Genomic DNA, 14,312 nt, shown 5'->3' with positions numbered 1-14,312 from the left:
ATTCTGACCTTTTGCTTTCTACCATTGAGATAGCTTTTTATTAGATTTTCTTCTTATAGCGTATGCGTCTAACTTATCCAGTAGTATTCTATGATTGACAGTGTCAAAAGATTTTGCTAAATCAATGAAGGTTATCGCTACTTTTGTCTAAATTCTCATATATTTTATTTGTGATATAATTTAGTGCATCTTTACTCCCTTTATTTTTGATAAAGCCAAATTGTTTTGAACTCAGTATTTTTATACTCTCGCAACCTGTTGCTACAGAGTATAATAGTTTTGTTTACCTAACGGTTGTTTGTCACCTAAAACTAATCAAGTTAGATATAGGGTTATACATATATAAATGATCAGGATGAAGAGACGAGTTGAAATTCGGGTGACTGTCTGTCCGTCCGTCCGTCTGTCCGTCCTTGCAAGCTGTAACTTGAGTAAAAATTGAGATATCTTTATGAAACTTGGTAGACATGTTTCTGGGTACCGTGAGACGGTTGGTATTGCAGATGGGCGTAATCGGACGACTGCCACGCCCACAAAACGCCATTATTCAAAAACAAATAAATTACCATAACTAAGCTCCGCAATAAGATATAAGACTGTTATTTGGTACACAGGATCACATTAGGGAGGGGCATCTGCAGTTAAATTTTTTTTTAAAGTAGGCGTGGTCCCGCCTCTAATAGGTTTAATGTGCATATCTCCTAAACCGCTAATGTTATAATAACAAAATTCACTGGAAACAAATTTTTTAGAACTTCTACCTACAGTGTGCAAATAGTTGAAATCGGGTGGCAACTCCGCCCACTCCCCATATAACGGTACTGTTAAAAACTACTAAAAACGCGATAAATCAAGAGACATTAAATTTTATCTCTGGGATGGTATGAGATGATTTTATAGGAACCGCGTTCAAAATTAGACAGTGGGCGTGGCACAGCCCACTTTTAGGTGAAAACCCATATCTTGAGATATGCTTAACCGATTTCAACCAAATTCGGTACGTAACATTCTTCTCATATTTCTATGTTATAGTGCGAAAATGGGCGAAATCGGACTACAACCACGCCTACTTCCCATATAACACCATTTTAAATTCCGGGGTAAAACTTTGCGTGAATAATACGTTTAAAGTATGCCAACTTGTGACCAAAATTGTCTAATTCGAACCAAAACTGTTCAAGCCCCTAAGTACTGAATATGTGGACCCCAGTGCCTATAGTTGACCTTCTACCAAAAATATCAGCCAATCCACAAAGAAATCTCAAACGAGTATACCATTTGACTTTGCGAGAGTATAAAATGTTCGGTTACATCCGAACTTAGCCCTTCCTTAATTGTTTGTTATAAAATCTGACATTCTATTATAAATAATTTTTTAAAAAATTTTGGCAATAATGGATATTAATGATATCGGTCTATAGTGTTCAATTATTTGTTTACTACCAGATTTAATGCATCTGGCCAAGTTTTAGTGCATCTGGCCAAATTGATTTATCTATGCAATTATTAAATATACTTGCTAACGCATCACTTATTAGACTAGATATTCTCCTAATAGATTTGGCACTTATCTTATCAATACCACCATTTTCGTTTTTCAACCTATCAATTATCTTAAAAACTTCCGATTTGTAGATGGTTTTATAAAGATTGAGTTCGCACTCATTTGAGGTAAATTTAGTGCTTTATTTTTAGGAATTTTTATATTTTTACTCATTTCTTTTCCCAAAGTGCATTAGTGAGAATTCATCACGCCTGCAATTTTCTTTTTATCCCTGATTATTCATTGCTAGACATTTTTATTTCACTTATACAATATTTTTTTTTCGTAATTGATTTTAGCTTATTTTTTTGTATAATGCTTCCTTTTTTCAACATGATTTTACAATTGATTTCGTAATCCAAGTTTTTCGAGGTAAATTTTTTACCTTTATTGGTCATTACAATTTCAGACCTTTTTAGAAGGTTTTGTATTTCTTTTGTCGCTAATTTTATCGCTTCATTTGGATCATATTTCGCATACCGCGACCAATTAATTGTACTTGCTATGTTTACAAGTTTTTTATAATTATATATTTTTTTCTAATTTTTTTCTTTAGTGGAAAGTGGTCTGGCATTAGTGCATTTAATTTAAAAGTTTTTGCACTAATCTTTTCAATTAATTTGTCAGTACGCGTTCCATTTTGGCTATTTATATCAGAAGGTCTAGTTGTACTTGTGAAACCCGGAAAGAATCCATATTCTATGAAATTATTTAAAATCACATTTCAATATATTAATGATTTTTACCATTCTTTTAATTTTTAAATAATTTTTCAGATTTAATATAAATTCTGGATAGCTGAGATCGTGCGATCTGTATTTCTAATACACTATTGTTATTTAGGTTTATTATTGTGTTCAGAATTTTCTGATCTTCTGTCTGACTTATATTTCTTTAACGTATATCACAACACCATCCGATTTGTTTATTATACTTTTGTTGTAATATATGTCATAACCATTTATTTTATAACATTGACAATATTCTAATTTCCAGGATGCGGCACAAACTATAACACACGGTTTGACACTGAGCCTCCTAAGTAAAATTTGTAATTTTTCAAAATTCGCATTTAAACTTCTAACATTAATATACATACAAATGTTGCCTTTGGTATTTAAATGATCCTTAAGAGTCTCTAAGTCATCGTATGCCACAGCTTGTTGTACAATTTCATTTTGAATTTCGTCTACAATGTTATTAATCATGTCGGTTATGAGTTGATGGCCTATTATTCAAGTTATTCAGTGACTTACCTATGGCAGTCATCACATCAGATCTCACTCTATAGTCGGTATTGTCAATATACTTATAAATTCTCCTTTTGAATATCTTACACTTCTCATAATCAGTTGCTTCATGGTCTGTTTGAAGATTTGTACTACAAGTATATTTGTTATTGCTATACTCCCAGTTCATGCACTTAACCTCTGTACTTTTGCATTCTCTAGTTGTATGATTTCCAGCACACCTCAGACACGTGGGTGTGTTTCTGCACTTTTGTCCTTTATGTGTTAGCATACCACAGTTATAGCATGGTTTTATGCCTATATAATCATAAGCTCCACACTTTTGATTTCCAATATATAATTTGTTTCCATTATCTCTTATTCTCTTATATACTTCAGCAGGTGCCTCAATCAAAACTGTTTGTCTTCCCTTTTTGTCATTAGTATACATGTGTAATACCGTGTATCCCTCTACAACATTGAACGAATCTCTCTGATTGATGTCTTCTTGAATTTGCTCTTTGCTCAGTTTATCAAAGCCTTGAAATCCTACTATTATTAGCTTCGGTTTGCTAATCTCTTCTACTTTAACGTCACACATATCAGGTAGCTTAGAGTTTGCAATTTCCACAGTTATTTCTACACTGTGATTATCATGTACACCAACTATTATGTCATTTTTATACTCTCGCAACCTGATGCTACAGAGTATAATAGTTTTGTTCACCTAACGGTTGTTTGTATCACCTAAAACTAATCGAGTTAGATATAGGGTTATATATATATAAATGATCAGGATGAAGAGACGAGTTGAAATCCGGGTAACTGTCTGTCCGTCCGTCCGTCCGTGCAAGCTCTAAATTGAGCAAAAATTGAGATATCTTTATGAAACCTGACAGATATGTCTCTTGGTACCGTGAGACGGTTGGTATTGCAGATGGGCATAATCATACCACTGCCATGCCCACAAAACGTCATTAATCAAAAACAAATAAATTTTCATAACTAAGCTCCGCAATAACATACAAGACTGTTATTTAGTACACAGGATCACATTAGGGAGGGGCATCTGCAGTTAAAATTTTGTTTAAGTGGGCGTGGTCCCGCCCCCTTATAGGTTTAATGTCCATATCTCTTATACAACTGAAGCCATAATAAAAAAATTCACTGGGAACAAATGTTTTAGAACCTCTACCTACAGTGTGCAAATAGTTGAAATCGGGTGGCAACTCCGCCCACTCCCCATATAACGGTACTGTTAAAAACTACTAAAAACGCGATAAATCAAGAGACATAAAATTTTATCTCTGGGATGGTATGAGATGATTTTATAGGAACCGCGTTCAAAATTAGACAGTGGGCGTGGCACAGCCCACTTTTAGGTGAAAACCCATATCTTGAGATCTGCTTAACCGATTTCAACCAAATTCGGTACGTAACATTCTTCTCATATTTCTATGTTATAGTGCGAAAATGGGCGAAATCGGACTACAACCACGCCTATTTCCCATATAACACCTTTTTCAATTCCATCTGATTCTTTCACTTTCCACTATGCATATCAAGCAAAAATGATTATATCGGTGTAAAACTTTGCGTGAATAATACGTTTAAAGTATGCCACCTTGTGACCAAAAATTGTCTAAATCGAACCAAAACTGTTCAAGCCCCTAAGTACTAAATATGTGGACCCCAGTCCCTATAGTTGACCTTCTACCGAAAATATCAGTCAATCCACAAGGAAATCTCAAACGAGTATACTATTTGACTTTGCGAGAGTATAAAATGTCCAGTTACATCCGAACTTAGCCCTTCCTTACTTGCTATCTGTCTTTTCATTAACTTTTTTTGTTTGTATAATTTTTCGACTTATTAGGCATTCTGCTACTTTTTGTTTTAATTCTTTTAATGTTCCTTTCTCATTGGTTTTCTTTATCGTTATATTGTGTGCTATTTTTGGTTTTAAGATATTTCCTGCAGTATTTTCAGCAAAAGTATTAGCATTGAGATTTCTAATTTCACTTTTTTACTCTTTATTGAGTAATTCCTTCAGTAGACTATTTTTGTCTCCTAATTCTAGATTCAATTTTTTTAGTAGATCTACTTCCATTTTTAAAGTTTCTATTTCTGCCTTTTCAAAAACTCTTTCATTGTGAACTGTCCCATTTAGATCCATATCTTCATAATTTTCCTGCCTTAATTTATTATTTAAAGTGACTTGTTGTTCCAGAAGTGTTAACTGCTGTTGCTGTTCATTAATATCTGTCTCTCTTTCATTAATTATATCTTCTTGTTCATTTATTTTCTTTTCAGACTTTTTATTTTTAGACATAAAATTGTTCTCTTTTCAGAATTTCAATTTGTGTTTGGTACTTTGTTTATATTTCTCGCTTCTTTTGGTAACACGTTTTCATCAATTGAGGTTAGGTCTACCTGTTTCTGTTCCTTGCAAACTCCTAGACAGTCACTTATAATAATTCCGTATTTTCTTCTCACAAAGTCATTATAATGATACACTGATTCACAGATACCACAAACCACCGACTCAAACTTAGTTTCATCATGGCACTTATAAAATTTTACCCCGGGCCGATCAGGAGGCTTTTTCCCCGACGCGGCCATCTTGGCCATCGTCGTTTGTTTTTGAATGTATATATCTATGTATATTTGATTTCACTTTTGTATGTGATTGCAATTCTTGCACAATTCATATGAATTTCATTATATGATTGGTTTCATATGAATGTAAGTATGCATAGAAGGATTAATGTGACCATGTAAGTATAAGTATAGACGCTATAAAGTCTCCCACGTTTCCTTCTGGGTGTTACAAGCTACGTAGCAAACAAAAGTTTTTGAAACAACGGTTTTCAAGTGTTTTAATAAGAATTAAAACCGTGGAAAAATAAAAATTGTATAGAACCCTTTATTTTATTAAGTACTTCTGATTTTGGTGAGTAAAATTATGAAATCGAAACATAATTATTATGTCAACATTCTGTTGTGCTCTAATTTCACAATATACATATGTACACACTCATACATACATAGACACAGAGGCAATAGTCTACAGCGCATAAATTATTGGATTATTTAGGAATAAAGTACTCTACCGAAACGTATTTAAGTATACATTTCTTGATCTCATATTACATTAGTAAATGTATTTCATAATTTTCTTGTCTTTTTAAGCTAACAGGGTCTGTCGATACATATTTTTGTCTCTCTGTAGAATTACATTTTCTTGGGATCAAACGAATATATGTCCCACTTCGACTGATGTCAAATCCTATTTCACGTAAATGAGTTAATCAAGATGTGTTCCGTTCGTCTGTTGCTCTCCCAAATAAAGCAACATTCGTAATTGTTTTTAATATTTCTTGACAAATATAATATTTTCCTGACAAATATCTCTACCTGTTTTTTAATACTATCTGTTTAAATGAGGTAAGCTTCAGTACCACCACTCCCTCTGGTAACAACTGGCGCACCCTAATGCAACACACCACCACACTTGAAAACATTCACATGATAGACTTTCTAACTACCCAGTACAAAATCGCTGAAAGGGTAGACATAAAACTAATTAAAACAAAAATTGATCAACACGAACTAAAAAGAAGCTTCAATAGACCCCAAGCTAGTAGCAAAAGCAAATTAAACAGAAGCTTTTACAAAACTCAATCGTTCACATCCGAACAGAATAAACATACGCCATGCGAACTATGTACAAGAGGGCATAAACTACAATATTGTGAGAAGTTCAAAAAGATCAAAAAGACTTTGTACAAATTGCTTGTCACATGCGCATACTTATAAAAATTGTAAGAGCAAATATAATTGCTTCTGTTGTCATAAAAGACACAACTCAATGCTGCATTACAGCACATTTTCTAGCTCACCCCAAAACAGCACTTATAAGAAAAGAACCACGGGTTTAACTGCAAAAGCAAATCCTGAAAACTATTATTATTACCAACAGCAGTCATCTCCATCGAACATCAAGGAGAACTCTGCAAACTTAGAGTCCTAATAGAATAATGATCACAACGATCTTTCATAGCGCCTAGGACACAAAATAGGCTAAAACTGCCAACAAAACAAGCCAACTTTGAAATTATGGGAATAGGCGGAAGAGTAGTCCAAAACTCCCACAAAATCTGTTCCATTGTCCTAATTTCCCCCCAAGCGGATAAGCGAATTGTAGCAGAAGCTATAGTCCTACCGCAACTTACTAACATGCGTCCAAGCTATCACATAAATAGCAAGCATTGGCAAAAGGTTTCACACCTAAAGCTAGCAAATAGATATAATAGTAGGCAGCGATCTTATACCGCAAATAATACTTGAAGGTGTTGAAAAAATCTCAACCACCCTTCTAGCCCAAAACACTATATTTGGTTGGATTTTAAGTGGACTAGTTACAAACCAGTTTCCACATCAACAACTCAAGTTGACGAAAACTCTAAAGAATACGTTAATTCACAATTAAGGAAATTTCGGGACTTAGAAAAAAACTCCCTCATATCTATTACAACCCCAGAAGAGCAGTATTGTGAAGACTTCTACAAAGCCACAACTCTCGATCAAATAATGGCCGGTACGTCGTACGACTACCACCAAAGCCACAATTTTCCAACACTCTACAAATTGGCACAAAAAACCAAGTCAGAGCTTCTTCTGATAACCCTAGTGTTAAAATCACAAATATATATAATTCAACCAAATCATCCAAATATATTACTAAACATTCAAAAAGAAAATTTGTTGTACAGTAATTTCCATAAATTTGAAAAGGGCAATACAACATAAAATGCAGGGGATCCAATGGAATGCAATATCTGACCAGTTTTCATATCCTACTGAGTCAATATCCGCATTATCCGCAATAATAATTTCGACCCCGCAGGATGGCTTTCGCCAATTATGATACAAGCGAAAATCCTGGCCACAATTCTCAAACAACCCAAACCATATTCGAATCTCCCGATTCTTGGCCACCAGCGCCCACGTCCATACATAATATCATCAGCAGCATAGTTGTCCCAGAAAGTCGAAAAATCGACACCTATATAGTTGCCTAAATTTTCATAATTATGAAACAATTAAAAAATAAAGCTAAGAGATCATCATATTCCCAATGTGATAAAGTGATGCACCTAGACTTACAGAAAGCAAAGGTCGCAGCTTTCGCATCGATCTAAGCGCTCCTCATATGGGTAGTGTATGGGAAACACTTGTAAAAGTTGCTTCAAAAAAGTGGACGAACATCACAAATCTCACTCTCGCAAGATGCTCCTTCAAAGGATTCAAAGGAGCACCCATTCTGGCCATATCTAAGTCAGGTGTGAAGTCGCCAACCGCAGAATACAATAAATACGAAAAGCAACTACAACCTCATAAACCCGCGCAATACAATTGATTACCTTAAAGCACTTACATGCGCATCAAAATTTTAAAAATCAAAGCCGCTTTATACACTACAGGTCAATATGGATATAACATTACTCCACCACCATGTGACTTCCCGCGCCCTCAGCTACTTCAGAAGCAGTATGCTGAAATAAATACTTAGACCCCTTTAGTAAATATGTGTAAAACTAAGCAAAATATTCGCCTAGGGGGCCAAGGATGTTTAAATGAGCTAAGCCTCAGTACCACCACTCGCTCTGGTAACAACTGGCGCACCCTAATGCAACACACCACACTTGAGAACAATCTCAGGTTCTCACCACCCGATGAAATCACACCACACAGGATAACACCACATACCATCTTCATTCGTTTTCGTCTTGGGGCCTGAGCGCCACATCAACCTTAAACATTCAATTCTACACTGCGCCGCGTCAACACCTAAACACTTCGGAATATTATGGAATTTTATTGTGTACAACGTAATAATAAAATTCGAATAATAAACTAAATTGTTCAACTAAATAATATTTCAATTGTTTGGTTGCTGTAAAAGTGGGATGCGCTTCCTAATATATCGGGTGCAAGTTTGAAACACTATCCCTGTGTTTCTTCTGAGTAACTGCATTTTGAGTCTTCCTGTTTAAAGACTGTATCGTTGGTTTTATTTCCTCGCGCAACTTAATAAGAAGTTTTGCTCTCTGTGTATCTGCATTTCCCTTGTTTTTGCATTGTTGTTGTGATTTAACACGAGGTTTTATTTATTCTTCTTATTGCTTTTTAGTATTTGACGCTGGCTGTATAATTTGTGTTTTTTCTGCATTCTTACGGGTAGTCGTTGCCTAAAAATTAAAACATTCTGCAGGTACTGGTAAATATTCTCTTATTAAGCTATAAATCTAAAAAGATGTGACTAAGAACGGTCACTACATTATCCACTACAGTAAGTGCATTTAATCTTTTTAATTTACTCCGAACATGACGAAAATTAATCCGCAATATCATACATTTATCCGATCAAATACTGGGTAAATTATTGAGATGAGTCGTAAGCGTATTAAAACAAGTAAGGAAGGGCTCAGTAAGCAAAAATGTATACTCTTGCAACGTGCAAGGATCAAAGCAGGAAAAATACCAGCAGGTGGTAGGTGTTGCGAAACAATTCAATGTTCATTATTCGACAAAATCGTAAATGGACTACAATTAAATTTGGTGTTTCATTAAATTATAATATTATGAGTCGCCGACTGACTTAGTTTTATTATTATACTTCGCGGTAGCTGAAGAAGCTAAATGTAATATAATGTGTTGATGCAATTCAATATTATAAAAAACCAAAGTCTACGTCTCTACGACCACGTTTGAAGTCAGGAGACCAACGTTTTATTGTGATTTCTGGTGGGGCTGAGTCCCCATAACACTTTCCGAGTCATTGCTTCGCTTGAACGTTTTTTTTCTTATCAAGAAGCAGTGTAAAATTAAAACACGAAATTGATGTTTTTAAAATAACAAAAGTAGTGTCACTCTTAGCACAATAACTCGCAAACTAATGAATCGATTTTCATGAAATTTTAGCAGCTTTCTTTTGAAGGTTAGTACTAATTAAAAATGAGGTGAATTCAATAAAACTAGCGCCATCTATGTGTGAGGCCCAGTGTTTTTGGCATAAGACTAACCGGAATTTTGAAAATCTTATATTAGGTATATGAGTGATCTATTTTTGACAATAAAACATACTATAACCGGGATAATATGCTCCCTGAGTTTCATTAAGGGACCTCACATACCATCACCATCACAACATACTCGTATATGGCCTAAAATCAACCAGATGCTCTTTGATTATTCTCGTGAAGGATAGGGCAAGTTTTAACCCGATTTTGCTTATGTAAGGTCCAAAATTGCACCATTATAAGACAAATCTTGTGAATGAATAAATTTGAAAGCAATTCTAATAAAGTTTAAAATTAGTTCCGCAATTTTAAATTTTGTTTTATTAGAAGAAGCAAGAAATGAAAAAATTAAAAGAAAAATATTAAGAGACACACAGTAACCCACTTGACGGCCCAGGGGAATCGTAAGTGAAATTTAGCTTGTTTTTACTTGTAAGCTTTCATATATTTACACGCCTACTTTACAGATTTATATCACAGACGAAGAAGAGTTATGGTGTTAAATATCATAGAACCACATTTGCAGCCCTCGACGATTCCGCATGTAATTAAATTGGCAGCAACACTGCGATTTTTAGCAGAGGGTGAGTAGGACGTGATTCTTGCATCAGTTTGGCAATAAGCACGATGTTGCAGATTTTAACGAAAGTGATATGCCTCTTAGAGAAGTACATTTGCGGTCAGTGGATAAAACTTTCTATGGATGAAAACGAAATGTTGATTTCAAGAAATCACTTTTTTGGAAAGTACAAAATACCCTGAATAGCCGGTTGCATAGATGGAACACATGTAAAAATAATAAAGCCATCTGATGATGCGCATTTGTATTTTACCCGAAATGGATATTTTAGTATAAATGTGTAAGTATAAACAATAAATTAATATTCAAACCTATTTATAAACCTACATATATGTATTTATTTTCTCCGAATATTGTGACAACGATATGCAATTCGGGCCGTAGGTGCACGGTATCCCGGCTTAAGTTACGATGCTTTCGTCTGGGGTATGAGGCACGCTAAGCAGCAGAGATAAAGAGATGCCCAACTCGTCTCTCACTGGAAATTAGAGCGCAATTGATAAACGTCAAAACCTACTGAACTCAAGCAACTGTCAAAGTTCAGTAGGTCTGACGTTTAGCAATTGTAAAAGATGGACGGCCAGATTAAAATCCTACAGAAAAATATGTAAACAGAGAGATTTGTGCTGCTGTTGAAGATCACTAACAAAAATTGGAAAACAATGAAAATGAAAGAAAACGCGAAATTGAAATGTATGTGATGATATCTTTTATGATGTCATGCTAAGTGGTATTGATTTTCCATTGAAAATTTTTAAAAACATTTATTAATTGAGAGCTAATACATTTTTTCTTTTGATTACGTATTGAAAGTTCAAAAATCAACTGTTTAATATATCACAAAATCACAAAAAAAGAGTATAAAAAGTTTCTGCATATGTTTAACGGATACATGTATAATAACATTTAATCTTTATAAATGATGGGTATTTTAATTTAAATTCCCAAAAATTATTATTTTTTCCGGCTACAATGGATAATGTTATAAAAAACGCTAATTTTGAGGCGCTCTCAGACTGGAAAGAGTTGGGCATCCCACCCTGCTAAGCAGTATATGGACACAATATGAGAATGGACAGCGCTCATTCAAAGAACTTAGAACAACGAGAAGGTGCAAATTGAATTTTGTATTATGCTCGATTGGTTGGCTAAAAAATTGAGATCAAGGAGTTCAACATTTTCTGTAATATTTGCTGTTATTTAACAGAAATGAGAATTTATAACAACGTTCTCTGACAAAATACGTATCTCCCAACGTAAAGAGAAAAATTAAATACCTCAAACAAAAAATACAAATGCCACTATGCATATGCATTAAAAGTAAATCACATACCAACAACATTTTCATTCATGAACGCGCATTTTCATTCATGAACGCGCACAATCAATAAGCTAAGTCGTTTCATTCATAAAAGCAACGCCTTACACATCTCCCCTAGCAGGCGTTTGCCAACAAGCGTCTTTTTGCGACGATGGCAAAAGCTAGAAATCATAAATTGAACATCTTTCTGATGTTCCCTATAGAAGGGAAAAGTGACAACCCTGCAACACAGAAAACAATGACAAAAGTGGCAACAAAGGTTTTGTCGATTTAAAATATTTCGCAATTCTAAAATATTTTTCCGTGGCTCGCAAAAATCTTCGTCAATATGTATGCATGTTCATATAAAAACATACATACCTACAATGATTTGTGGGCAAAGCTGTTAGAGCGGCAAGGGAAGCGATGACAATCGGCGAGCGTTCGTTTATTTTTCGGCACATCTCGGATTTTCTACCAACAACACAATGTTGTGACGCTTTGTCGTCACGTCAGTCCTTCGACAGATTGACTCTTTGACATAAAAGCAAAAAACGTGTCAACGGAGGTTTCACATGAAGAATTGAGTGTACATATATACATACAAATACATACAAATGTGCAAACGACATAATATATGTAAGTACATATTTACGTACATAATTACTTTTACACATGCATTTGAAAAGAAAAATTGAGCATGAATGTGAAATGCCGACGGCAAAACACATTTCTGTACTTTTGTGACTCCATAATGGTGTCAAGTAAATGAATGATTTTAAGAAATATATCAAAATATTTTTAAATTATTATTAATAACTCACAATAAAGTAAAAATGAATTAACATAAAATAATTTATAAATAATAGTTCAATAAAAGGGAATAATTTCAATTGGCATATTAATATTCCCAGTTTTGCTTACAGATTATATTCTCTTCAATATTCGTCGGTTGGTTATGTTAAGAGAGCGTATGTGTACAGATTCACCGCTGTTATAAAAGCGAGAAATGTTATTTGTTTCTCGCGCATGTGTGGTGAACTCCTTGATAAATTCCTACAAATTGTTCGATGTCGAACCTGCACTTTCTCGTTCTTTTACATTCTCTGGTTATACCAGAGAACTTAAAACAACGAGAAGGTGCAAATTGAATTTTGTATGATGCTCGATTGGTTGGCTGAAAATTTGAGATCAAGGAGTTCACCATTTTCTGTAATATTTTCTGTTATTTAACAGAAATGAGAATTTATAACAGCGTTCTCTGACAAATTACGTAACTCTCAACATAAAGAGAAAAATGAAATGAAATGAATGAGAAAACAAAAAATACAAATGCCACTTTACACATGCATGATTATTTTTTGCCATATAAACGATTTTTATGATGAAAAATTGATATAATATGATTTTTTTGCACAAATGCTACATTGATAAAATGTGAAAGATTATGCAACAAATTAAAATATCACTTCTATTTTCATAATTTTCTAATTTCAGTTGTTACAGAATTAATAATTTATGTATGTACATATGTATGTACATCAATATGTTATATTATATAATATACTTGTAATAATATATTATCATTTATCAATGAAAACATGAGAGCGCACTGCTCTATATGTAAGTATGTATGTACAAATATGCGTACGACCGCGCAAAATAAGTAATGCATACACAAATCTACATACATTTAAGTGTACAAATGTAAGTACGTCAGCCAATAGGCAAAATACAAACATTGTTGTACAAAGACCACAATTGTCTCAAATAGTCGCAGAAATCAATATGGCAGCAAAATTGACAAATCCTAAATTTGTAGTAAATCACACACCAACAACATTTTCATTCATGAACGCTGGCGCACAATCAATAAGCTACTTAAGTCGTTATTCATAAAAGCAAACGACTTACACATCTCCCCGAGCATGCGTTTGCCCACAAGCGTCTTTTCGCGACGATGGCAAAAGCTAGAAATCATAAATTGAACATATTTCTGATGTTCCCTCTAGAAGGGAAAAGTGACAACCCTGCAAACACAGAAATCAATGACAAAAGTGGCGACAAAGCTTCTGTCGATTTAAAATACATATTTCACAATTCTAAAATATTTTTCCGTGGCTCGCAAAAATCTTCGTCAATATGTATGCATGTTCATATAAAAACATACATACTTACAATGATTTGTGGGCAAATCTGTTAGAGCGGCAAGGGAAGCGATTACAATCGGCGAGCGTTCGGTTATTTTTCGGCACATCTCGGATTTTCTACCAACAACACAATGTTGTGACGCTTTGTCGTCACGTCAGTCCTTCGACAGATTGACTCTTTGACATAAAAGCAAAGAACGTGAGCTTCGATCATTGGTTGACCGTGTCAACGGAGATTTCACATGAAGTAATGAGTGTTCATATCTACATACATATGTATGTTGTGTGTAGACAAATTTACAAATATTTTTACACATGATATGAAAATGCCGACGGCAAAACACATTTCTGTACTTTTGTGACTCCATAATGGTGTCAAGTAAATGAATGATTTTAAGAAATATATCAAAATATCTTTAAATTAT

The 14,312-nt window shown here is 34.2% G+C and overlaps 1 protein-coding gene across 1 annotated transcript in view; it reads left to right on the top strand.

The window, feature by feature from the left end:
• Ir31a (Ionotropic receptor 31a) overlaps positions 1 to 14,312 on the top strand; it is a 980,688-nt gene that overhangs the window by 870,461 nt on the left and 95,915 nt on the right. The window lies entirely within an intron of this gene.

The sequence above is a fragment of the Bactrocera oleae genome, chromosome 3, assembly GCF_042242935.1.
Source record: "Bactrocera oleae isolate idBacOlea1 chromosome 3, idBacOlea1, whole genome shotgun sequence".
In the NCBI taxonomy this organism is placed as follows: Eukaryota; Metazoa; Arthropoda; class Insecta; order Diptera; family Tephritidae; genus Bactrocera; species Bactrocera oleae.
The sequence above is the reverse complement of the archived record's forward strand: the minus strand, read 5'-3'. Positions and strand labels throughout refer to the sequence as shown.